The sequence below is a fragment of the Acartia tonsa genome, chromosome 14, assembly GCF_053477335.1.
Source record: "Acartia tonsa isolate MP-2025a chromosome 14, ASM5347733v1, whole genome shotgun sequence".
Lineage (NCBI taxonomy): Eukaryota > Metazoa > Arthropoda > Copepoda > Calanoida > Acartiidae > Acartia > Acartia tonsa.
Window position 1 is genome coordinate 35,937,125 of NC_137273.1, and position 24,959 is coordinate 35,962,083.

At 33.9% G+C, this 24,959-nt stretch overlaps 1 long non-coding RNA gene across 1 annotated transcript in view; it reads right to left on the reverse strand.

Moving 5' to 3' along the window:
• Positions 1 to 284: 284 nt before the first annotated feature.
• The window catches only part of LOC145305443 (uncharacterized), a 43,603-nt gene continuing 18,928 nt past the window's right edge, over positions 285 to 24,959 (reverse strand). Inside the window, exons 4-5 of the long non-coding RNA XR_013874596.1 lie at positions 1,444 to 1,507; positions 285 to 876 (exon numbers count right to left, since the gene is read on the reverse strand). This is a non-coding gene — a long non-coding RNA (uncharacterized LOC145305443). The remainder of the gene's footprint in view (positions 877 to 1,443; positions 1,508 to 24,959) is intronic.

Genomic DNA, 24,959 nt, shown 5'->3' on the forward strand with positions numbered 1-24,959 from the left:
GAAATGTAATATTTTTAGCAGCAAAGCTGATACTATAATCACAAATTCTCTCTTTTTCTTTTCCACTGAACATCTGCGTTTTAACTTATTTTATACGCTTTTCCTTTTAAGATTTTTTATACTTTGCTACGTATGGATTTTGTCATTCTTGTTCATCTTACTGTATATTGAATAGTTCTTTTAGTTCTGTGGCGTCGAATTTTATAACCCAATTTCTTATTTTAGATTTTTAGAAAAAGTAAAAAAAAAATTTTTGGTGGGGGGGGGGGGGGCGTGGAATTTTTTTCATTGGAGGGGGGCATCCTTCATAATTTTTAATTTTAGTTTAAAAACTAAATTTTTTTTGGAGAGGGGATTTTTTTCTAGGTGTTATATCTCTTGGTAGGGTGGCGCTGGCGGTACCATCCCCCAAAATAGATATAACCCTTCCCGGGACCTATAAGAAGCTTCCCTGTTAAGGAGAACCCGATCGATTTATCGGTTAGACAGACACACAAACACACATCCTGTTACTTTATTATAAGGATAGGTATACTATTTATGGCCATAACTGATCCTGTTTTATTTCTGATTTTAAATAAACTTAATATTAATGATTAATTACCCTAATACACGGGAGAATTCACACAAAGTTCCTTGTTGAGCACTGACTTTGAATTACATGGAGGGAGTTGGTTATGTTGGGTACTGGGTAACCCCGCGGGATTAGTTATCCCCTAACAAACTTTTTTCAATTTATTTTAAAAAGTAAAGCGGGGGGGGGATACTTAAAGCTCCATAGGTTCTTTATGTGAAAGCAACTAATACACATCATGGAATTATCCCTGTTGTACAATTTTTCAAACCATTATCTGTCCGCATAAAACACATTTTTGCTCCTAAATTTTTGTTGTCAAATTATCACTTTTTTTCAGTAAGAGAATTATATAGCATGTGATATGTACAAAAGCCCTAATCTCAAGGGATAAGACAATGACCGATAAAAGGATGTTATGAATGATATTATATACAAAATTACCCCTTATCTATATAAAAATTATTTGTTTGGAAACATATAAAGGAAAGTAATAATAATTCTTGAAGTATGAACTACAATCCAATGTCCCCTCTATGCTTGCATATGAAAGAAGTAGGTTGAACGACAAAATTACCAACACATATCCCAACCCTTAGGTGTAGAAATCAAGTACAGACATGGTTAAGAATAAACCGACATACAAAGTGAATTGTAGAGTAAATGCTGATAAGCCAGGAGAGTCTTCAAAATAAATTTAAGAAGCCTATCTTCACATTACAAACGGATAAAAAAAAGTAAACAGTGCCTTTGGTTATTAAAACTTTTCATCAATTACAACGGACTTTTGTTTTAATTCTTTCAAGAAGTTTTAGACGGGACATGTATAATTCTAGAGTAGCTGCGATGCTAAAAATTGATAATTTAATTCCTTGATGCACAAACAGACCAGAATTCCCACGGGGAACAGAAACATCGCCAACAGAATTCCAACTAAAATATAAACAAATTAAATCACGAAACCTTTGCATTTATTATGAGCAAAGCTACTCTAGAATTTTCTTTGACAGTACATCTGTAATGCCATTGGGGGAAATATGATTTTTGTGGCTTTTATTTAAGATAGACTGCTGCTTTTAGGATTATTTACCCCTGTCTTAACCTCTTTTCGTTTATCAAGATCGAAATTATTTTCCTTATTCACAATTCCAATTCAGCGCAAATGTCGCCTTTGTTTGACTTTCCTTTCCTAAAGAGACGCGGCATGGAATGTTGTTTATGTTTTGATGTCTCCACGTTCTTTACTTTTGAATGATATGTGAGTGGATGAAGATTTCGGAGAATAAAGTCGGGCCTATCATTGGTCTCATAGTGCATGAACAACCCTAGTATACCAGGTGCTTTAACCATAAGAACTTCAGGTAGATTATTTTCATTTTATTTAAATTGAATGGCGTATAGGACGGATTTATTAAGTTTAAAGGCTTTAGCCAGCTACACATGAAACTTTATTATGATTCAATTATTATGTATTAGTAATTTTTATGTGCCTTTATTTTTGCATTTAACAATGATCTATCAAACCAAATAATTTTCCTTTAAAGCCAAAGTACCCAAAGATTCTTAACCGTAGAAAAAAAGATTTTTAAAAAGCAAATAATATTACGTGGTTATAAAAACTGGAATTTTGTATTAATTGATTTTGTAATTTCAGGACTTTGAAATAGTTTGTGTCAATAAATATATACTCAAACCTGCTGTTGAAACTTGATGGTTCCTGGTATTGGGGGTTTTTGTCCGTATGAATAAGATCTCTAGAACTTCCCACAAATTCGGAAGTCACACTTAACCAAAGTGTCATGGTTAAGACAATTTCAAAGAAATGAAGTTTGAAGTTTAGGCATTAGCAAATTTCAAATGGTTCTGAAGAATAGGCATTAGCATTCTTCAAAGTATCTGAAGAATAGGCATTAGCATTCTTCAAGAGATCAATAGCATCTAGTGATTATTGATGCAAAAAACATTGACAATTTTTCTGTGAAATAATTACCTAGTGAATCAATATGCCACTAACTAAAAAGCAGAAAATTGAGCGAGCTATCGCTATTGGCAGTGAAAGGCTAGAAGTGTTTGATGAACAGTTAAAAGTGTTTTATGAAAATCTAAAAGCCTGCCAAAGTTTTAGTTCATGTGAAAATGTGAATTTAAAATCAATTCGTGACATTTTTAGTGAGGTCAAGGACCAATCTGACCTAATAAAAAGTCTAAAATCTGCCGTGGAGACTAGTGAGATGCGCGAGTTTAAGCGTGATTTGGATGAAGCTAGTGAACAGAAAAATGTTGCAGATAAAGTTCATGCATTGTTGGAGCAGTGTACAAAAATTCTGCACTGGCTTGACAATGATTCAGACGACGCGAGGTTGAGCACTGTCGCCAAGAACCTCGATGTCATTGAGAAAGTGAGGATGGACATGGGAGTGCTTAAGATTTCCATGGAGTTGCGCCAAGAAGTACGTGATATGTACCGAAGGCTTAGAGAGATGGAACGTCGTTCATCTAACTTGGATGAGAGTGGGACACCTGCCATACTCTCCATGAGTATGTCCGCCGTGGATATTCGGAGTCCCAACCCACAGTATTGGCGCTGGGACAATAGCCTGTTGCCGTCATTTGATGGTACTGACACGGATTACTCCAACTTTAAACAGGTCTTTAAAGATCTGTGCGCTGGTTACGGATTTACTGACCAGAGGCTAAGTCTGATGTTGTGTATGGAAAAGGTGATAACCAATCCGGAGCTGCGCAAGCAAGTGTCAGCAATTAGAGATCATAATGAACAATGGTTGTTTTTGGATCAGATGTTTTTGTCAAACACCCACCGGTTTATGAAAATTTTGACTAAGTTGAACAAGATGAAACCTGTGGATAAACCTGTGGACGTAGTCAGTGCAATTGCTACCTTCAAAAGCACCATGCAGGAGGTAGAAGCCATTGTTGGTTCCGAAGCTAAGGATTACCACCACCTAACTCTGATTCATATTTTCAAAGACAAATGTCCAGATGCCCTGAGAGAGAAAATTATGATGGAGTTAGGCAGCATGAACCTGCCAGACATCAAGAAGATTGTAGAACTTCTGGAGAGGACAAGGGGAGCAATGTTGGCTGGTGATATGTCCTATGACACTAGCGCCGGCAAGAGGAATCGTGACAGAGCTGCCGCCGCGCAAGTATCTGGCCGCAGTGACAATGAAAATGGATGTGCTGGAAAGGACAAAACTTCCAAATGGAATAGTGCATGTCCTATTGAAAGTTGCAAGGATAAACATCCGATTTTCCGTTGTCTCACGTTTAAGAAGATGGATGTTGTTGACCGAAAAAAAGTTGTCCAGCAGAATAAGTTGTGTGAACTCTGCCTGTGTGATGGTCATGCTGCTGACAATTGTAATAAATCGGAGAAGCTTGGTGTTTGTGGCACCAATAATTGCAACAGTTATCATAGTCGTATGTTGCATGAGGCTAGTGCTAGTGTGAATACAGTCTACAAATCAAGTTCTGCGCCTAGCACATGTACCTTCCTGCTGCAAATAGTTCCAGTTGTAGCACCTGGCGGCAGCGCCTGCCATGCTGCCGTCATGTTTGATTCAGGTGCGAATCTTCCGCTTGTGTCTGAGAAGCTGTCCAACAAATTGAAGCTGAAATCTACCGGCAGATACACAAACATTTCTGTTGCTGACGGCAGTGAATCATCCTGCCGCAATGTTGTGTTTTATCTGAAGGACAGGGATGGTAATTTGAGGGAATTTGAGGCAGCTGTTATGCCTAACCTCAGAGGTGGCAACGAGATGCGCTCGGTCCATCCTGAAACCGCCGCCGAAATATTTAAGATGCCGCCAGAAAGATTCACATATATTAGTGGAGGCTTGGATATTATCATTGGAAATACCCATCCTGACGTGTTCCCGTCAACCTACCAGAAAGTGGGCCAGTCTATGTTGTGGAGAACCATTTTTGGTAGGGGTTTTATCTGTACAAGTGCTGACTGTGGAGCTGGTGAGCAGAAATCTGCATATAAAGCTGTCAGTGTTAGTGGAGGCACCTTGCCTGATTTTTTGTCCTCAGAGTCATCCAGGAGCACCTGCAAGGTAACAGATTTGGACCCAGGATCCAGGTACAGATTGGGTCCAGAATGGTTGCGCCAGGATGAGAGTGCGTGGCCGGTGAAAACTGCCGTAGCTGTTGATAATGAACCGGTTGGTTCTGCCGTAGCTGTTGATAATGAACCGGTTGGTTCTGCCGTAGCTGTTGATAATGAACCGGTTGGTTCTGCCGTAGCTGTTGATAATGAACTGGTTGGTTCTGCCGTAGCTGTTGATAATGAACCGGTTGGTTCTGCCGTAGCTGTTGATAATGAACCGGTTGGTTCTGCCGTAGCTGTTGATAATGAACCTGTTGGTTCTGCTTGTGATGCTGTTGTCGATAAACCTGTTATTTCTGCAGTTGATGCTGTTTTTTGTGTTGCAGTCAATTCTGATGTTAAAGATACTGCCGCAGCTGTTGACAACACTGCTAGGGCGAGCACTGCCGTAGCTGTTGATGATGAACCTGTTGGTTCTGCTTGTGATGCTGTTGTCGATAAACCTGTTATTTCTGCAGTTGATGCTGTTGTTTGTGTTGCAGTCAATTCTGATGTTAAAGAGGCTGTGGCCGTTCACAATGATGATGCTGAATTTGGCTGTGTTGCAGCCGTTTCTGATAATGAGGTTGGTGCTGTTGTGAATCAAGAATCGACCGGGCTGTTGCCAAGCTTGCCGCCCGACACAGGGTAAAGGGCCTGCAATATGGCGGGTGAAAATATGGCGAGTGTTGCCGCCAGAAAGTTAATGAAAGTCTACCAACCCCGCAAATCTTGTGAAGGGAACCTAAATGGGTTCTGTAAAGAATAAATATTCATTATTCAACTAATTTTATTGTTCATAATTAAGCACAAAAATTCTACAAAACTGTTTAGACTTTAAAGCAGATTTTTAAAAGATTTTGTTTCTTTAAGTATGATTTCGAAAAGCAAAAGTTCGTGTGTATGGATTACCAAATGATTTTGTTTGCAGATTTTAAATTGAGAAAAATAGATTTTTTTTATAATTATTCTTCGAGGTATTTTTTTCATGGTTCATGTTTACTTAAAAAATGTTATTTCTCAGATTCTCATATGAAATAATGCATTAAAGTAAAGAACACAACATGTAATATTATTATGATAATGTTTAAAATATTCCTTATTATTATTTTAAAAGATTATCGCAAAAAATCAAGATATTTGTTTAAATTTGTAAGCAAATAAAAGTTTTTCTTTCACTCCGGAGGCAAAGATTCCTAGTAATCCACGCGTTTTTTTCTTCATTCCAAGAGCAGAGATTCGTAGTAATATACGTACCTAGCAATTTCGGACAATCTTGAAACCTTGAGAAAGTTTTATATAGCAATCATTTTCCTAGGTACATGTATTTTCGTTTATGTTTAAAAATGTAAACTCTATTTTCTATGAGATAAGCATTTATAATAATGAACACGATGTATGATATTATTAAAATATTGATTATTATTTATATGAATATTACAAAATTAATTTTAGATAAACTATGCATATTTTAAATTAACCTTACCTTCATTTTTATCGCAGATATTAAAATAAAAGCAGTTATTAAAAAATTATGATTAATAAGGGGGGGGGGGAAGTTTGTACAGTTATAGGAAATAAAAATTCAGTATCAAATTTTGGCCTGGCCGTTTGGGCTTGTTTTTATAGATATCAACCCAATTCTTTTTGTAAACTCTCTTATATGATTGGATCTACCTGTAAAACTTTGAAAATTGAATTTTGGGACTTTCCTTCTAGGCGCTAGTGGTGCAAAAGACCCCCCGAAACACTAAAATATTAAGTTATGAGCTTATTTTTAAAGATATCGAGCTGATTTTTTAAATGGAAGCTTTTATTGCATAAATGAGTTGATTAGCCATCCCATATTTCATTTTTGCACCTTACCTCTAGGGGCATGTAAGCTCAAAACTTATAAATTTTGTATTTGGGGGGGTTGTTTTACTCCAAAAGCCCCTAGAAGTAAAGTGCAAAAATGAAATATGGGATGGCTAATCAACTCATCTATGTAATAAAAGGTTCCATTTAAAAAATCAGCTTGATATCTTTAAAAATAAGCTCATAACTTAAAATTTTAGTGTTTCGGGGGGTCTTTTGCCCCACTAGCCCCTAGAGGGAAAGTCCCAAAATTCAATTTACAAAATTTTACAGGTAGATCCAATCATAAAAGAGAGTTTACAAAAAGAATTAGGTTGATAACTATAAAAACAAGCCCAAACGGCCAGGGCAAAATTTGGTAACGAATTTTCATTTCCTATAACTGTACAAACTTCCCCCCCCCCCCTTGATTCTTATTTTATGAAAATTAAGAACATTTTTTTTAGTAAAAAGCTACATTTTCATATGCCTATTTTTATGCCTAAAATAAGAATCAAGCAAAATGCGATTAAGTTTTATTTTATTTCATATGCTCAAATTTATTTTTATTGAGTCTAATTTCTTTTCAAAAGTACAATTCATTATAAAACTTACCTGAAAAGTTTACCAAAAAAGAATAAATGTGTCGAGGTTGCGTGATTCGATATTTATTCTAAGAAAAAAAAAATCAAGTATTTTTTAGCAGATTTTCTTTAAAATTACATATGAATTTCAATCAAGTAAAACATTTTATTCAGATCAAGGAATGATTGAAAATTCATATTTAAATTCTCATTTTTTTTTGCAAAGATTAAAATTGGTATTTTATCATAATTTCGATGGAAATTCTAACAGAGATATTATTATTATTTTGCTATTATCTAAGTATTGAAAAGTTTTATTGTTGATTAAGATAGTTACAGTTCTTATTCATTAAGTTTGAAAAACTTTCTGCCCGAGGATTTAGAATTTTTTTTTTCTAACTACTCTTTTTGATGCTTAACAAATTTAGTTTTAAGTACCTATAAATCTTAATTTTCTTGTATAAAATTTATTTCGTTATTTGTTCTTACCATTATTTGTTTACATTTCAACCAGATTTCGTAGGTACTTATTGATTTATTAATAATGATTTATACCTATTGATTATGAAATGATTATTAACCAGTATAAGTTGTTATATTTATAACATCATGATTAATAGGATTGTCCATTTTAGGATTTTGTGTATGTGATCTTGTGAGTGTCATGTGCCTGGAATATTGTATGGTACAAACCAATCCCCATCCTTCTATCCTAAAATGTGAGCTATTATGAGTCCTAGTGAGGAGTATGATATTGTGTATGCATTTCACAGGGTTTCATTTAGTTAGGAGCAAAAATTGTCATGTTTTTCGGGATGTGGCCATTCTCATGTGATTATGGTGAGTTGAGTTTAGTGAGAAATGTTGCTAGTGCTCATCGCAAAAAATCTTGAATCTCGTTAAGGAAGTTAATTTGACTTTCAAACGGGGGGTGTGTCTTAACCTCTTTTCGAGGAAGCTTTGTGTTTATCAAGATCGAAATTAATTTCCTTATTCACAATTCCAATTCAGCGCAAATGTCGTCTTTGTTTGACTTTCCTTTCCTAAAGAGACGCGGCATGGAATGTTGTTTATGTTTTGATGTCTCCACGTTCTTTACTTTTGAATGATATGTGAGTGGATGAAGATTTCGGAGAATAAAGTCGGGCCTATCATTGGTCTCATAGTGCGTGAACAACCCTAGTATACCAGGTGCTTTAACCATAAGAACTTCAGGTAGATTATTTTCATTTTATTTAAATTGAATGGCGTATAGGACGGATTTATTAAGTTTAAAGGCTTTAGCCAGCTACACATGAAACTTTATTATGATTCAATTATTATGTATTAGTAATTTTTATGTGCCTTTATTTTTGCATTTAACAATGATCTATCAAACCAAATAATTTTCCTTTAAAGCCAAAGTACCCAAAGATTCTTAACCGTAGAAAAAAAGATTTTTAAAAAGCAAATAATATTACGTGGTTATAAAAACTGGAATTTTGTATTAATTGATTTTGTAATTTCAGGACTTTGAAATAGTTTGTGTCAATAAATATATACTCAAATCTGCTGTTGAAACTTGATGGTTCCTGGTATTGGGGGTTTTTGTCCGTATGAATAAGATCTCTAGAACTTCCCACAAATTCGGAAGTCACACTTAACCAATTCAGTAAACAATATACGTGGATTATCAGTCTTTCGGTCATTTTTAAGGTTTTGTGATTCTTCGCAATTCAGTATTCATATATTTTTTATGACGTCTTTACATCTGCCCTATAACTCACTTTGTCTTTTGGTCCATCCGTGTTTCTTTTCTAATTCGCTACTATTAATATCATTTCCATCAATTTAACTGTCATTGTCCGATCCCTCTCTTATTTTAGAGAACAATTTTATTGTTTAGTCTTTATGTATTTATGTAAAGTGGATAATAGAATTTAAACATTGCTCACACAGAGAATTTATATTACAATTCCATTTACAACATTTTATTATATTTTCCTGAAAACGTTTTGCTAAGACCCTTTCATTTATTTTGTACCAACCCTAGCCCTACCTCTCTAATTTAATTTTATATTTTTTTCAGTGAGGTAATTTTATAGAAAGCACTATAGTCCACATCGCTTATACATATTTGTGCCGGTATTGTAATTAAATCATTAAATTAAACATATTTATCAAACAAAGTATAACAATGTCTGTCTTTCTAAAGCTTAAGATCTCAGTAACTGCTGAACCTATTTGGGTCTACTTTTCAGGGAATATATCTACTGGTCCTGTTGTGGTTTAAAGATATTTTCTTGAGGTTGGGACACCCTCAACCCCCCCCCCAAAAAAAAAAAATCCTCCCCTTTATTTTTTTAGGTACCTATTCTTTTTTCTTTCAATTACCCTTTGGGAAAAGTCCTTAGAGGCTAGGAACGAAGCCGCTAGTTTTGTAGCTGTTAAAAGTCATTATTAGTTTGGGAGTAGTCGCGTAACTTAAAGGGGTGAAATTGAGGTTTTCATTCAAGAATTTGTTAAAGCCTAAACAATTCCATTGAAATTTGCAGTTTTAAGAGAAAATTAAGAAGAAATTCCTGAAATTACACTATGAATTTATTCGTTCTTTTAAGGAAAGCTTCTTAGATGCTTTGCATCAAAGTGTGTAGCGAGTTCACAACCCCCCGTTAACAGTGTCATATTTCATAAGTTTGCAACAAGTTTACTTACAATTCTGTTTAAACTAAGGTATGCATAAATATTCTGCTTAGTCAGTTCTGACACACTACAAGTGTTATGCTCGTTAATCCTACAATTTAGAGCTTCGCTTTTATGGATGTTGTTACGTTTGTTTAAACTAAAGGAAGTAGAGTACCAATGCCCAACAAGATAAATTGTGTACATTTACAAATGCCAAATTAACTATTAATTATTTGTAATGCACGATAAGGCTGTTAAACAAAGGTTTTGCAATAAATGGGTTGATTGTATGAAGGATACGCGAACTTGCCTATGATTAACTAAGATTTATTTCATGAAAACTAGGTTTGGCAATCCGGAATCCGTCCAATTTTTGGGCCAATTTTGGAATCCGAATCCGGATCTGGAATCCGTTTTTTATTAGCGGATTCCGGATTCTCAATTGGTATGCTAAAATTAGCGTCTCGAGTTTTTTCTTTCAACTATTGCTTTTTGTAGGCAAAGAATACCTATCATCATTACATATAAAAAATTTTAAAATCGTGTTCGATTCTCGGAAGTGAATTATAGAGTACACCAAGAACATTAATTTTTAGGACATATGTAGCACTTGATTTTTTTAATTAAAAAAAAGCCTTTAAAAATACTGCTAGAATCCGGAATCCGTCAAAAATAAGAATCCGCAAGGAATCTGCCACTTTTTTTGACGGATTCTTTTAAGAATCCGAATCCGGCCCAAAAATTCGACAGATTGCCATCACTAATGAAAACAATATAGTGGTTGAAACTAGTTTAATATAATGTTAATAGTGTAACTGAAAGTAAACCCAAGGTATGCATCAAGCATAATATAAGTTATTCCGGTTATAGTGGTGAACATTCAAAGGTTGATGGACATAAATTATACTTTACAAATATTTAACAAACCCCTGTTAAGTATATTTTGATATATTTAATTATATAATAATTCATTAATCTTATTTAGTTTTAGATTTAGCCCACCTCCTCTCCTTTTTTATAATCTGCTCCATAAGTATTTTTTGCTTGTCCCAAGGTTCTGACTATACATTTTATGACTTACAAAAAAACTACCATCCTTGCCCGTCTTATTTTCAATTTATTTTCAAATATGAGTGTGGAGGGGGGGACCAACGATTTTCTGTTTGAGATTCTACTTTAGAACCGACCTAGTTCGTCCATTTTTTTGTTCTGCCCTAGTTAAAATGTTCACAATTCAAATATAAATATTTTGTAAAATATTTGTATAACATCTGACAATTGTGTTAATTGGTTTTAGGTTTAAAGTCTGCAGTAAAGCCAAGAGTTAAGGGAAATATAAATTGAAGAAACCTTACTACACAATATAAATGAATTATAAACGAAAATTGGAGGGTCTGTCACTTTATGTTATCAGACTTAAAACACCAAGGAGTCTAAAACGACCAAGCTTACATTGATTAATTCACTTCTACAAGAGACAAATTAAATTAAAAATGATGGTTAAAATCGAAAATATCTTCATGTCTTAGAATAGTGTATTGTTTTTTAAAAAAAAGGTTGAATGAAAAAACATACAAACTTTAAAATACAAGGAGTTTAACTTGAAGAAGATTTACCACAGCACTGGTATTTGTCATGGCAGTTAATGAAGTACAATGTGAAAATGCATACAAGGCAGTCAAACCGATGAAATTGGCAAATTTTTGCCATTTGTCGCAAAGTTAGACAATTTAGAATCATTTAAGACAAACTTCTTTTTAGCTACCTTTAACACTTTATTTTTTTATACTTGCATTTTTTAAATATTTTAATTATCAAGTAAAATTAATAATTCATCTTCATTTGCCATACCTCTATTTCTGTTAATACCTAGGGATTAAATTGAAAGTTTGGGTTTATGTCATGGAAGAACTTGTGGGTTTACTAATGTTATGCAAACTATTACAAGAAAAATATTTCCACAAGTTGTTGGCAATACACTGATTTGAAGATAATGTTTTTTTTTCAAATTTAAAATGTTTTAAATAGGTATATAATAAGTCCCTAGTAGTTTTTAAATCTGACAAGTAGTGCCAAAACCTTGTCTAATCTGAGTTTTGACAGGTTTTCCTCAGGTTTTAATCTGCCCGCCCCTCATCAATCAACTCTGACATTTGATTACATTTCGTCAGATTGTAATCTGACAAAACCTGTGTTTTTGCGCAAAAAGGTACTAAAACTCAGATTACTCAGGATTTGCCGCCAAATTTTTAATCTGTCAGGGGGGGATTTCAGATTATAATCTGACGAATCTGACTCAATGTGAGCAAAGTTCAGGTGATTAAGATCGTAATCTGTGATTAAATTGACCCTCAAAATTTGCCCAGTTAATCCCTTATCTGACATTTGATGACAAACAGTCATACTCTAACCTGACCTTTAATGACAAACAGTCATACTCTAATCTGACAATTGATGACAAACAGTCATACTGTAATCTGACATTTGATGACAAACAGTCATACTGTAATCTGACATTTGATGACAAACAGTCATACTGTAATCTGACATTTGATGACAAACAGTCATACTCTAATCTGACAATTGATGACAAACAGTCATACTCTAATCTGACATTTGAAGACAAACAGTCATACTTTAATCTGACATTTGATGACAAACAGTCATACTCTAATCTGACATTTGATGACAAACAGTCATACTCTAATCTGACATTTGATGACAAACAGTCATACTCTAATCTGACATTTGATAACAAATGGTCATGCTCCTAACTGACTTTTAGTGACAAACAGTCATACTCTAATCTGACATTTGATGACAAACAGTCATACTCTAATCTGACATTTGATAACAAATGGTCATAGTCCTAACTGACTTTTAGTGACAAACAGTCATACTTTAATCTGACATTTGATGACAAACAGTCATACTCTAATCTGACATTTGATGACAAACAGTCATATTCTAATCTGACATTTGATGACAAACAGTCATACTCTAATCTGACATTTGAAGACAAACAGTCATTCTTTAATCTGACATTTGATGACAAACAGTCATACTCTAATCTGACATTGGATTACAAACAGTCATACTCTAATCTGACATTTGATGACAAACAGTCATACTCTAATCTGACAATTGATGACAAACAGTCATACTCTAATCTGACAATTGATGACAAACAGTCATACTCTAATCTGACATTTGAAGACAATTAGTCATACTCTAATCTGACATATGATGACAAACAGTCATACTCTAATCTGACAATTGATGACAAACAGTCATACTCTAATCTGACATTTGAAGACAAACAGTCATACTCTAATCTGACATTTGATGACAAACAGTCATACTCTAATCTGACAAACAGTGATACTCAGTGACAAACAGTCATACTCCATACTGACTTTTAGTGACAAACAGTCATACTCTAAACTGCCTTTTAGTGACAAACAGTCATACTCTAATCTGAATTCAAGTGAAAAATAGTCATACTCTAATCTGACTCTTAATGACAAATAGTCATACTCTTTATTTAAACAAATAATAATTCTGATATTTTGATTTTAATAGCAATAAATTTTACAAAATCAAAAAATATTTAATTAAAAAATATTTAATTAAAATAAAACTATAAAATTAAATGATGGTACTCTTCAAAAGATTCTGGTTGTTCTAGTTGTGCAAATGGGTCAACAGAAGTAACTATCATAAACGATTTTGTACTTATGTAACAATCTTTTAATTAAGTTATTCTATTGAAAATTGTCTCTTTCTTGGTTTCTCATTTCTTTGTTTGTGTGGTAACTGCATCAAAAACTGTTCATCAACAATTTAAAAATAAGTTATGATGTAGTTTTAAGATTTTCAAAACCACCTCAACACCAGACTAAAAAAAATAACAACCTGACATTGAAGTGATTCTAAAATTTTGTGTTATATTAATTTTTGACAATAGGTATACTAATTACAAATGATTACAAATAAAAACATATAATATCTAAAGGGATAGTTGCATAAAGTGCATTAAAAAAGTTTGATGGCAAGCATAAGTTACAAAAATACCATCTACCATATATAATTTTCAAGTCTTGATATTTTTAAAACTACCTGGTAGAAAATTTAAGTTATTACAAATGTATGTCCTCTAGATAAACTATTGAACATAAAAAATATGCAGATCACTAAATTCAAGTTTAAATGCAATTCTTGCAACTACCCCTTTGATGCAAAAAATAAGGAAAAATTTAATACTATTAATTAGATATCTTTACTGTAATTTTTTACTCCTAGCTGTCACCAATTTTTTTGCACGAAAGAAAAAGTAACATTGATTGTAATCCTACTAAAACCTTTTTTAAAATGACTAAGTACTTATAATCTAAAGTGTTCTTCTAACTTTTACACAATTTTTAATGAAAATTTTTAAAACTTTCAGTCTGTATGTTTGGCATGTAACATCAATATTTTTAAATAATATTCAAAGATTTTAAGCCAACAAATTAGAGATTATAGAACCAGTATAATTTCCAGTCCAATGTCCACTCCCTCTGTGGTTTATGCAAATAACTTGATTGTTATATAACACAAAAATTTAACCACAAAAACGATTATCTAGAAAAAAACTAACCGAAAAGGATATCTAAACAAGGATGACAACATCCACAAAAGCGAAGCACTGAAACGGTAGGACAAACGGACATTAACACTTGTATAGTGTCTGAACTGAATAGTCAGAATATAAAAGTATAAGAATCAAAGCAAAATTGTAAGTAAATTTGTTGAAAAACTGCTTACATTTTTAAGACTTGATTATACAGTTGCTACGCTTATTACATTGTTCTTTGTTGTCCCAGGAATCATTATACAAAAAATCAGATCAAAAGAATAATTAAAACACATAAAAATTTGTTGTTAAAAAGTAAAAAATCAACATGTTTAAAAAGGACGTACGGACATTCTGGTAATGATTATAGATTTGCTACGCTTTCTAAATCGTACCTAAATACTACAGGAATCATCATACAAAGTTAGTAATCGATTGGACAATTCTAACATGTCTGAATTAACGAATAAAAGCTATCTATCTCGGACGGACGGACGGACGGACTGACGTACGGACCGACCCTAATTATAGAAAAGCTTCGCTTTTAAAAAAGAAAAATGGAATGATCTATAATATTAAGGAAGGTGGAAATACTAGATAAAAAGAAACAAGGATGACAACATCCATAAAAGCGAAGCACTGAAATGGTCAGACAAACGGACATTAACACTTGTATAGTGTCAGAACTGAATAATCAGAATATAAAAGTATAAGAGTCGAAGCAAAAGTGTAAGTAATTTTTTTGCCAAACTGCTTGATACAGGATAATGTTTATGGACATACTTACATTTTTAGGACTTTATTATAGAGTTGCTTCGCTTATAAAATTGTTCTTTTTTGTCCCAGGAATCAATTTACCAAAAATCAGATCAAACGGATAATTAGATCACATAAAAATTTATGTTAAAAAAGTAGAAAATCAACATGTTTAAAATGGACGTACGGACATTCTGGTAATGATTATAGAGTTGCTACGCTTTCTAAATCGTACCTAACTACTACAGGAATCACCATGCAAAGTTTGAAATCGATAGGACAATTCTAACATGCCTAAATTAACGAATAAAAGCTATCTATCTCGGACGGACGGACGGACGTACGGACGTACGGACCGACCCGAATTATAGAAAAGCTTCGCTTTTAAAAAGATACAACACAAAATATTTTCTCAAACTATTTAAATTTAATATAGTTTTTTTAATATATTTTTTTTCCTTTTATAACTTAAACTTTACTATCTATCTATTGAATGTAACAATTCATATATTTGTTTCTCCTTATATAAAAGTAACAGGATGTCTATATGGGAGTGTCAGTTTGTCTGTTAATACAATGGGATTTCTCTAACTGCTAAACCAGTATGGTTCTAATTAACGACGTAGCTTCTCATAGGTCCTGAAAAGATGTTTTTTACCTTTTCTTTATAAAACTAAAATTGAATATTAAGGGAAGTTGATTCGTCCCCCCCCCCCCCATTAGAGGCTTTTAGGGGTGTACCCGCTAATTAGAAACAAAATACAGGGAGGGAAAAACCATGGGCATTTTAATACACTATTCCCCAAAGTTTTATAATAACCTTTCCTTGTTCTTTGTCTCGCCAGCTCTAGGGATATTTATTGTATTTTTATTGATTGGTTCATAAAGTTGAGTGTTCAAACGTTTCAACCACTTATTTCAATCTACAGATGGGTTAATTTTGTGTAATATCATTGTTCAAACGTTTCAACCACTTATTTCAATCTACAGATGGGTTAATTTTGTGAATATCACAGGAATCCAAAGGGATAAGACAATGGCAGATTAATGGATGTACATATCAATGGCACACAAAATTACACCTTCTGAAGATTAAAATTAGTGGTTGAAACGTTTGAACACTCAATTTAATAAATCAACCAATCATAATTTTGTAAAAGTTATTAAACCAACGAATGAGAAAACATTATCATAAAACTTTGGGTACCAGTGTTATAAACAGCCCAATGTCAAAGTAGGGAATAAGAAAGTACCCAAAGTTTTATCACTACATTGTCCAGAGAGAGAGGAAACAATGAGCTATTTATTACACTGGTCCCCAAAGTTTTTTAATAACGTTTACTCATTCGCGGATTTATCAACTTTGGGGACTTTTACTAAAAAAATTGTGTAAACAAAAAAGTGGAAAATCAACCCGCCTTAACATACATCTCCAATGATAATGCACAAAATTACCCCTTCTGTAAATTATAGTTAGTAGTTAAAACATTTGGAGACTCAAAATGAGTAAAAAAGTCCCTAAAGTTGTTGTGCCAATGAATGAAAAAACGTTAAAGATTTAACAGGAATTCAAGGGATAATCAATGGACAAAACATTTATTCATATCCCAAATGATGATAAACAAGATAATCCTACTGTAGAAAAAAATTATTGGTTGAAAAATTTGCACTCTTCTTATGTAAAAAAAAACATTCAAAATTTAATAAGAAAAACCTGTAAGTGTTGTCAACCGAAGATAACTTTCGGTGCCAGCGTAATTTAAAGCCCAATGTCCCCTCCCTCCCTGGTCAAAAAGAGAGGGAGGAGACATTGAACTGTATATTACAATAATACCAAAGTTTTAATTTATTCGCTCTACACTTTGGGTACTTTTATTAAATTTGATTAGTCAATTAATATACCAGCAGTGTCCAAACGTTTTAACCAATAATTATAGAATTTAGAAGGGGTATTTTGATGTATCATCCATTGTTTTATCCCTTTTATCACTGACAATGTTATACGTCTCTGAAAAGCAGGTATATTCTAAGCTGTGAAGGATTAATTGTAGTATTAATTATAGACAGTTGACCAATGATATTGGTCATCTTTTAGCTAGGCTACTTCAAGTAAGAGCATCATCTAAAAATCAGTCTACCAAAATGAATATCAGAAATGCACCTCAGCCCCCCCCCCCCCCCTTATATTCAACTTTCCAAAATTTCACCTAAACAAACATACCAAAGGACACTTGAACTTAATTGATAAAAATAAAATGTTTTAAATGGATGTGTGGACTTTCTGATAAAATTTATAAAATAATTATGAAAAGTTTGAAATGGATAGAACATTCTAAAATGTAAAATTAATGAAATATAACCATTATGTACAGACAAACAGACCCTAACTATGTAAAAAGCTTCTCTTTTGACGAGGAAACATACAAAAGTGAAGCTCCAAAGTAGTAAAACCAGGGAAAAGGGATTGGATACTAACAAACAATTCTAAGTGAAAATTTCCCCACAATCTCCTTCCCCTTTTTCTGAAGTTATTACCCACTTCCTTTCATTTATATCAAGAAACAAGATTTACGCCAACTCTACGCCAACAACATATTTATAAAAGAATTTAATATTTGTTGATTATCAATAGGATAATTCTAGCTAACCGGACCGACCCCAATTATACAAAGTCGCTTTAAAAAAAAACAGGGATTTAAAGTTATAAGACAATGGCTGATAAATTGATGTACTTCCCCAATGATGATACACAAAATCACCGTTTCTGTAGACTAAAATTATTGGTTGAAACGTTTGAACTTTCAACTTAATGAAACAACAAATCAAAATTAACTAAAGAGCCCAAAGTTGAAAAGCCAACGAATAAGAAAACATTTTTATAATAATTTGAGGATTAGTGTAATAAACAGCCAATTAACCCTCTTTCTCTGAAAAAAACAGTATAGTAGTTGGGGAGGGAGGGGACATTGGGATGTTTATTACTTTAGTCCCCAAAGTCTTATGATAATGTTTTCTTATTCGTTGCAAACTTCGTAGAAAACTTTGGGGACTTTTTATTGAATTTTGATTGGTTGGTTCAGAAAGTTGAGTGTTCAAACGTTTCAACCAATAATTGTAATCTACAGAAGGGGTAATTATGTGTCCATCATTGGGTATGTCAATTTATTGGCCATTGTCTAATCCCTTATGTACGCTGAACAGATAGCACTTTTCAATAATTAAGACATGTTATAATTTTCCTATCGATTTTAAACTTTTCATGATGATTCCTAACAGTAAGGTATGATCTAAAAAGCGTAGTATTCAATGCGTTTTTACTTTATAAAGATGCATGTTTGTCATTCTTGTTGAAGGGCGTGCAAGCTTTTTTAAATGGGAGGGGTGAATGATTTTTTATTCGTTGGATTAAAAACTTTCGATACTTTTATTAAATTTTGATCCAAATGTTTCAACTAATAATTTGTCTTTACAAATGGTAATTTTGTTAATTAATTATGTTTGTCTTATCCCTCAAGAACCTGACAAATTACCCATTCTGTAGAAAAATGAATTGTTGAAAATTTTGGACCAAGCTATTAAAGTTTAATACAAGAATATTCAAAAAAAACAAATGAAATAAAAGCGAATATCCAAAGCAGATAATTAATCACATCATAAAAAAATGTTTGTAAAAAATGTTAAGTATAATCAGCATCATTAAAATAGATGTACGGACTTCCTAAATTGGTTTCTTAACTGTTCCTAACTCTTACAAAATAATTATGTAAAGTTTGAAATCGATAAAACATTTCTAACATGCCTAAATTCTCGATTAAATCCATCATTTACGTAAGGACATAGTACCCCATATCGCTAACAGTATTAGTAGCCAGGGATTTGAAGGGATAAGACTATGGCAGATAAATTGATGTTCATATATCACCAATGATAATACACAAAATTACCCTTTCTGTAGATTAGAATTACAATTAGATTACAATCAAAATCAATAAAAGTCCCCCAAAGGTGTTAAGTTAAGGAATAAGAAAACGTTTTTGTTAGACTTTGGAGACTAGCACAATGTCACCTCCCTTACTAAAAAGTAAAGTATCTTTGCACTAGCAAAAATTTTCAAAGTAAAGCTTTTCTATCATTCTTGTCCGTGCGTCCGTATGTCCGTCTGAACGGATAGCTCTTTAGGTTAGTTTAGACGTGATATAATTGTCCTATTGATTTAAACTTTTCATGGTGTTCTTATAACAGTAAGGTACGATCTAAGAATTGTTGTACAAAAAATGTTGAGCACGAATTGCGTTGTCACTTAATAATTGTTTGTCTGAAATTTTTTTATGAATATTGTCATTCTTGGTCAAAGTGAAGCTACTCTATCAAACCAAAAACTGTTCTCTAAGAGGTTTAAGTAAGGGCGTGCAAGCTTTTTAAGTGGACGGGGGGGGGGGGGGGGGTAAAATCCTGATTTTAAAAAATACTACTAGGCTTAAAGCGGAGCTGAACATTAATAATAACAAGGATGACAACATTCATAAGTAGTGAAGCACGAGGCTTTATTATTTTTGAAAGGATGTTTAGTTGATGTAAAAAGAAGAATAGGAAATAAATTATAAAAAATCACTTAACCCTTGTTAATACAACATGTATTTTAATGCATGGCGGACAAACTAACAGACCAAGTAAATTATATACTAGAAAATACTTGGTTTGCTGCATCAGCGTGAAGCATACTGCACCAAAAATTTACGCTGCCTAGCAGTTGATAAAATTGCATTTCCTCCATGGCGTTACGGACGGACTGACTGAAAGATAAAATGATAGCTTCGATACTAAAAAGAAGTGAAAAACATCTTCCAGTATGGCTCCGAAACCAAAAAAAATCCGCTGGATTAGAATCAGTTCTTAGCTATACTCAGAAATCATGTATGGCATCGTATAGCTATTCCACTCATATATCCCTGTTAAAATTGTCTCTGTAAAATAATTAAAATGATTTATGTCCACGATTATATGGCTTACAAAAGGTATTCATAGCTGACAAAATATCAACAACATATTTCTCAAGGAATATGGTAATTACTTTCCTAAAAACAAGGATGACAACATCCATAAAAGCGAAGCACTGAAACGGTAGGACAAACGGACGTTAACACTTGTATAGTTTCAGAACTGAATAATCCTAATATAAATGTATAAGAGTCAAAGCAAAATTGTGAGTAAATTTGTTAAAAAACTGCTTGATACAGGATAATGTTTATGGACATACATACATTTTTAGGACTTGATTATAGAATTGCTTCGTTTATTACATTATACTTTGTTGTCCCAGGAATCAATATACCAAAAATCAGATCAATCGGATAATTAGATCACATAAAAATTTGATGTTAAAAAAGTAAAAAAAATCATCATGTTTAAAATGGACGTACGGACATTTTGGTAATGATTATAGAGTTGCTACGCTTTCTAAATCGTACCTAACTGCTAAAGGAATCACCATGCAAAATTTGAAATCGATAGGACAATTCTAACATGCCTAAATTAACGAAAAAAGCGTTACGGACGGACGGACGGACGGACGGACCGACCCTAATTATAGAAAAGCTTCGCTTTTAAAAACTACCACACTATAACTTTATGTTTTTTCTAGGGAGGTAAAGGAATAAGACAATGGATGATAAAGGGGGGGGGCGAAAGTGACACTTTTTGAAACCAAAACTAAAAGTCAACAAAGGAACTCAACTAAAAAAAGAGTTACAGGTCTGAGATTTTGCATGGCAGTTGCTTTATAGGGGTACAATATGAAACTGTAAAGAAACGGCGGCGCAACCGCCGAAAACCGCCGTTTCCTGCCGAATTTTTTTTTGCCTTTTCTCGGCGGTTTTCGGCGGTTGCGCCGCCGTTTCTTCACAGTTCCATATTGAACCCCTATAAAGCAACTAACATGCAAAATCTTAGACCTGTAACTCTTTTTTTTAGTTGAGTTCCTTTGACTTTTAGTTTTGGTTTCAAAAAGTGTCACTTTCGCCCCCCCCCCCCCCCTTTATATACAATATACAACTCCAATGATGATAAATAAATAAAATTACTCCTATTGTTGAAAAGTAACCAACCAATCAAAATTATAATTTTTTGAGTCAAAAAATAAGATAACGTGGTTATAAAACTTTGGATACCAGCACCATTTACGGACCAGAAGCCCCTCCCCCTCCCTGGGTTGACTCAAAAATAGTCATCATATCAAAAACTGTCAAGAAATTATGCCAAACATTAACTATAACCAACACTGGAATTAATCGGTATAGTAGCCAGGGAGGGAGGGGACATTGGACTATTATTACTTCATTCCCCAAAGTCTTATAATACCGTTTTCTTATTCGTTGACTTTACAACTTTGGGGACTTCTTATTGAATTCTGATTGGTTGGTTAAGAAAGTTGAGTGTCGAAACGTTTCAACCAATAATTGTTATCTACAGAAGGTGTAATTTTGTGTATCATTAATGAAGATGTACATCAATTTATCGGCCATTGTCTTATCTCATTTGATCTCTGAATAGTAGCGTAGCTTTGCATTAGCAACAATTGTTAAAGGCGAAGATTTTCTATAATTCGGGTCGGTCTACCGTATGTTCGCTGAAAACGGATAGCTCTTTTCATTAGTTTAGACATAATATAATTTCCTATCGATTTCAAACTTTTCATGATGAATCCTAACAATAAGGTACAATCTAAGAAGCGTTATTTGTACAGAAAATTTTGAGTAATCAATACGTTTTTAAAAGCGAAGATTTTCAATAATTAGGGTTGGTCTGTACGTCCGTCAATAACAGATAGCTTTTTTGCGTTAATCTAGACATGTTAGAACTGTCCTATAGATTTCAAACTTTGCGTGATGATTCCTGGATTAGTTAGATTAAATATAGAAAGCGTAGCAACTCTATAAACCAAATCCGTACGTCCATTTTAAATGTTGATTTTTAACTTTAAAAAAAAATTATGTAATATAATCATCCAAATGATTTATGGAGTACTGAGTCCTATTACAATAAGGTAAAATATTATCAGCGAAGCATCTCTATAATCAAGTCCTAAAAATGGATAAAATGGGGAGGGGGGGGGGAGCAAATACCCACAACATTAATAACCAGAAAGATAACATCCATAAGAAACAAAGCACAAAAATCATTATCATAGAGAGGATGAACGGCTGATAAAAAAGAAGAAAATATTATATAAATTTTAGTACCAAATATTGGGCAATGGTATAGTCCCTTTTGTGGCAACGTCTCTAAAGGGGCGTATTTTCAGATTAGTTTTTTATAGGTTATTTTTGGTTAGGTTAGTTTAAGTAGGGTTAGGAGATTGCCCCACAGGGTTAGGCAATTCGCCCCGTAGGGTTAGAGCTCCTCCCAACGGCTTAGAAATAGAGGAAAGGTATTGTGAAAATACGACGAAACGCCCCTTAAGAGGCGTTGCCACGAAAGGAACTATACCTGTTAGTTTACAATATTGCATCGCTCCCTCCATATAGTTACGGACGGACTGATAGACAATGAGGATTATAGAGAGAATTGTAGAGTTCTACACAACTTTAAAAATATACCAGCGGCTGCGACCCAAACATTTAGGGGCTAGGGAACGGAAGATTAAAGCATGAAACTATAACAGGACCAATAAAGAACTAAAATCGGTTATGTAGCTTTCTAGATCTTATAGCCTTAAGGGATAAGACAATTATACAATGAACAATAACTTGATCTACAAACCCAATAATGAAAACAAAATTACCCCATAAGTAAATTGCCTACTTTTATTCCGCCTTCCCTTTCTTTGTGCTGTGTTAATGACCCAAGCTAACTATTGTACCTCCACCCTTATCCTTACCAACCCACAAAACGTTTTAGATTATTGTGATAAACTTAAAACAAAGATAAATATATTTAACAAATTAAATATATCATTTACTATATTGTTCTTACCTCTCAGTTTTTTTTAAAGACCATGTTGGCGATTTCTGTTTTAGATATTATTTCTTTTTGATTACGAAAATGTGTCATGTTTAAATTTTGCTAAATAACAATCAAAATTCAAAACTTTTAATTTCAGTATTTGAATCTAACTGTTTAAAAGCACTATTTAAAATAAGAATTTTGATTTTAACTTCTAGGAATTTCTTATTCTATTGTTTCTATATATTAATTAACTTATTATAACTTAACACTGAATCTGAATCAAAACTCGCGTTATATCTTCACTCTCTCACTTGTATTTTACTACTGAAAGGTATAGTTGACCCGCGCCAGTACGCACACACACACACACACACACGCATACATACATACACACAAACACAAATTATATATCTATAATACAAAGTAGAACGATGTCTGTCTGTCTGTCTGTCCGTCCGTCCGTCCATTAAGATCTTGGTAACCACTGAACCAATCGGATTCTACTCTTCAGGGATCATACCTACTGGTCCTGTACTGGTTTTAGGCTATTTTCTTGGGGAAGGTACACCCACAACCTTCCCAAAAATAAAAAATCCCCCGCCCAATTTTTTTTTTCTTGCGGAGGTATTTTCTTTTTTCTTATGGGGAAGTACTAATTTTTTTTTAATTGCCTCTTGGGGCAAAGCCCCTAGAGTGTGGGGCGAAGCCGCTAGTTAATAATACAAAGTAGAATGATGTCTGTCCGTCCCGTAAGATCTTGGTAACCACTGAACCGATTGGATTCTACTATTCAGGTAATATACCTACTGGTCCTGTGGTGGTTATAGGCTATCTTCTTGGGAGAAAAAAAATACCCCCAATTTTTTTTTCTAAAATCTTTTTAGTATAAATTTTTTAGTACTCCATAATTCACTTTGTCCATCAGTCCGTCCGTAACGCTATGGGGAAATGAGATTTACTCAGCTCCTATAAAAGATAAAATGCTGAAACTTTTTGACAACATTCCCATCATTAAGGAGCAAAATTAACTAAAATTCATCAAAGGCAGTCAAACTGCTTTTTAGCAGGTTTTAGGCTATTTTTATATTTTTCACATTTTCCTCCATATCTTTGGTGTTTATGGTCCGATTTTCAAAATTTTTTCAATTATAGATATCAAAATTAAATTTCCCGTCATTTAAAAAACAAAAAATGACGGTCAGCCTGCCTTGTTGTTGTATCTCTGGTGTATATGGTCTGATTTTCCAAATTTGAAATGTCCGTCTGTCTGTCTGTCCGTCTGTCTGTCCGCCTGGCAATCCGTCTGTCTGTCCGTCTGTCAGTCCGTCTGTCTGTCTGTCCGTCTGTCTGTCCGTCTGTCTGTCCGTCTGTCCGTCTGTTTGTCCGTCTGTCAGTCCGTCTGTCTGTCCGTCTGTCTGTCTGTCCGTCTGTCCGTCTGTCTGTTCGTCTGTCTGTCCGTCTGTTTGTCCGTCTGTCCGTCTGTCTGTCCGTCTGTCTGTCCGTCTGTCTGTCCGTCTGTCTGTCCGTCTGTCTGTCTGTCCGTCTGTCTGTCCGTCTGTCCGTCTGTCCGTCTGTCCGTCTGTCTGTCCGTCTGTCTGTCTGTCCGTCTGTCTGTCCGTCTGTCTGTCCGTCTGTCCGTCTGTCCGATTGTCCGTCTGTCTGTCCGTCTGTCTGTCCGTCTGTCTGTCCGTCTGTCTGTCCGTCTGTCTGTCCGTCTGTCTGTCCGTCTGTCTGTCCGTCTGTCTGTCCGTCTGTCTGTCCGTCTGTCTGTCCGTCTGTCTGTCCGTCTGTCTGTCCGTCTGTCCGTCTGTCTGTCCGTCTGTCTGTCTGTCTGTTTAGTTTGGGGTAAAATTAATTTTCCTGTCATTTAAA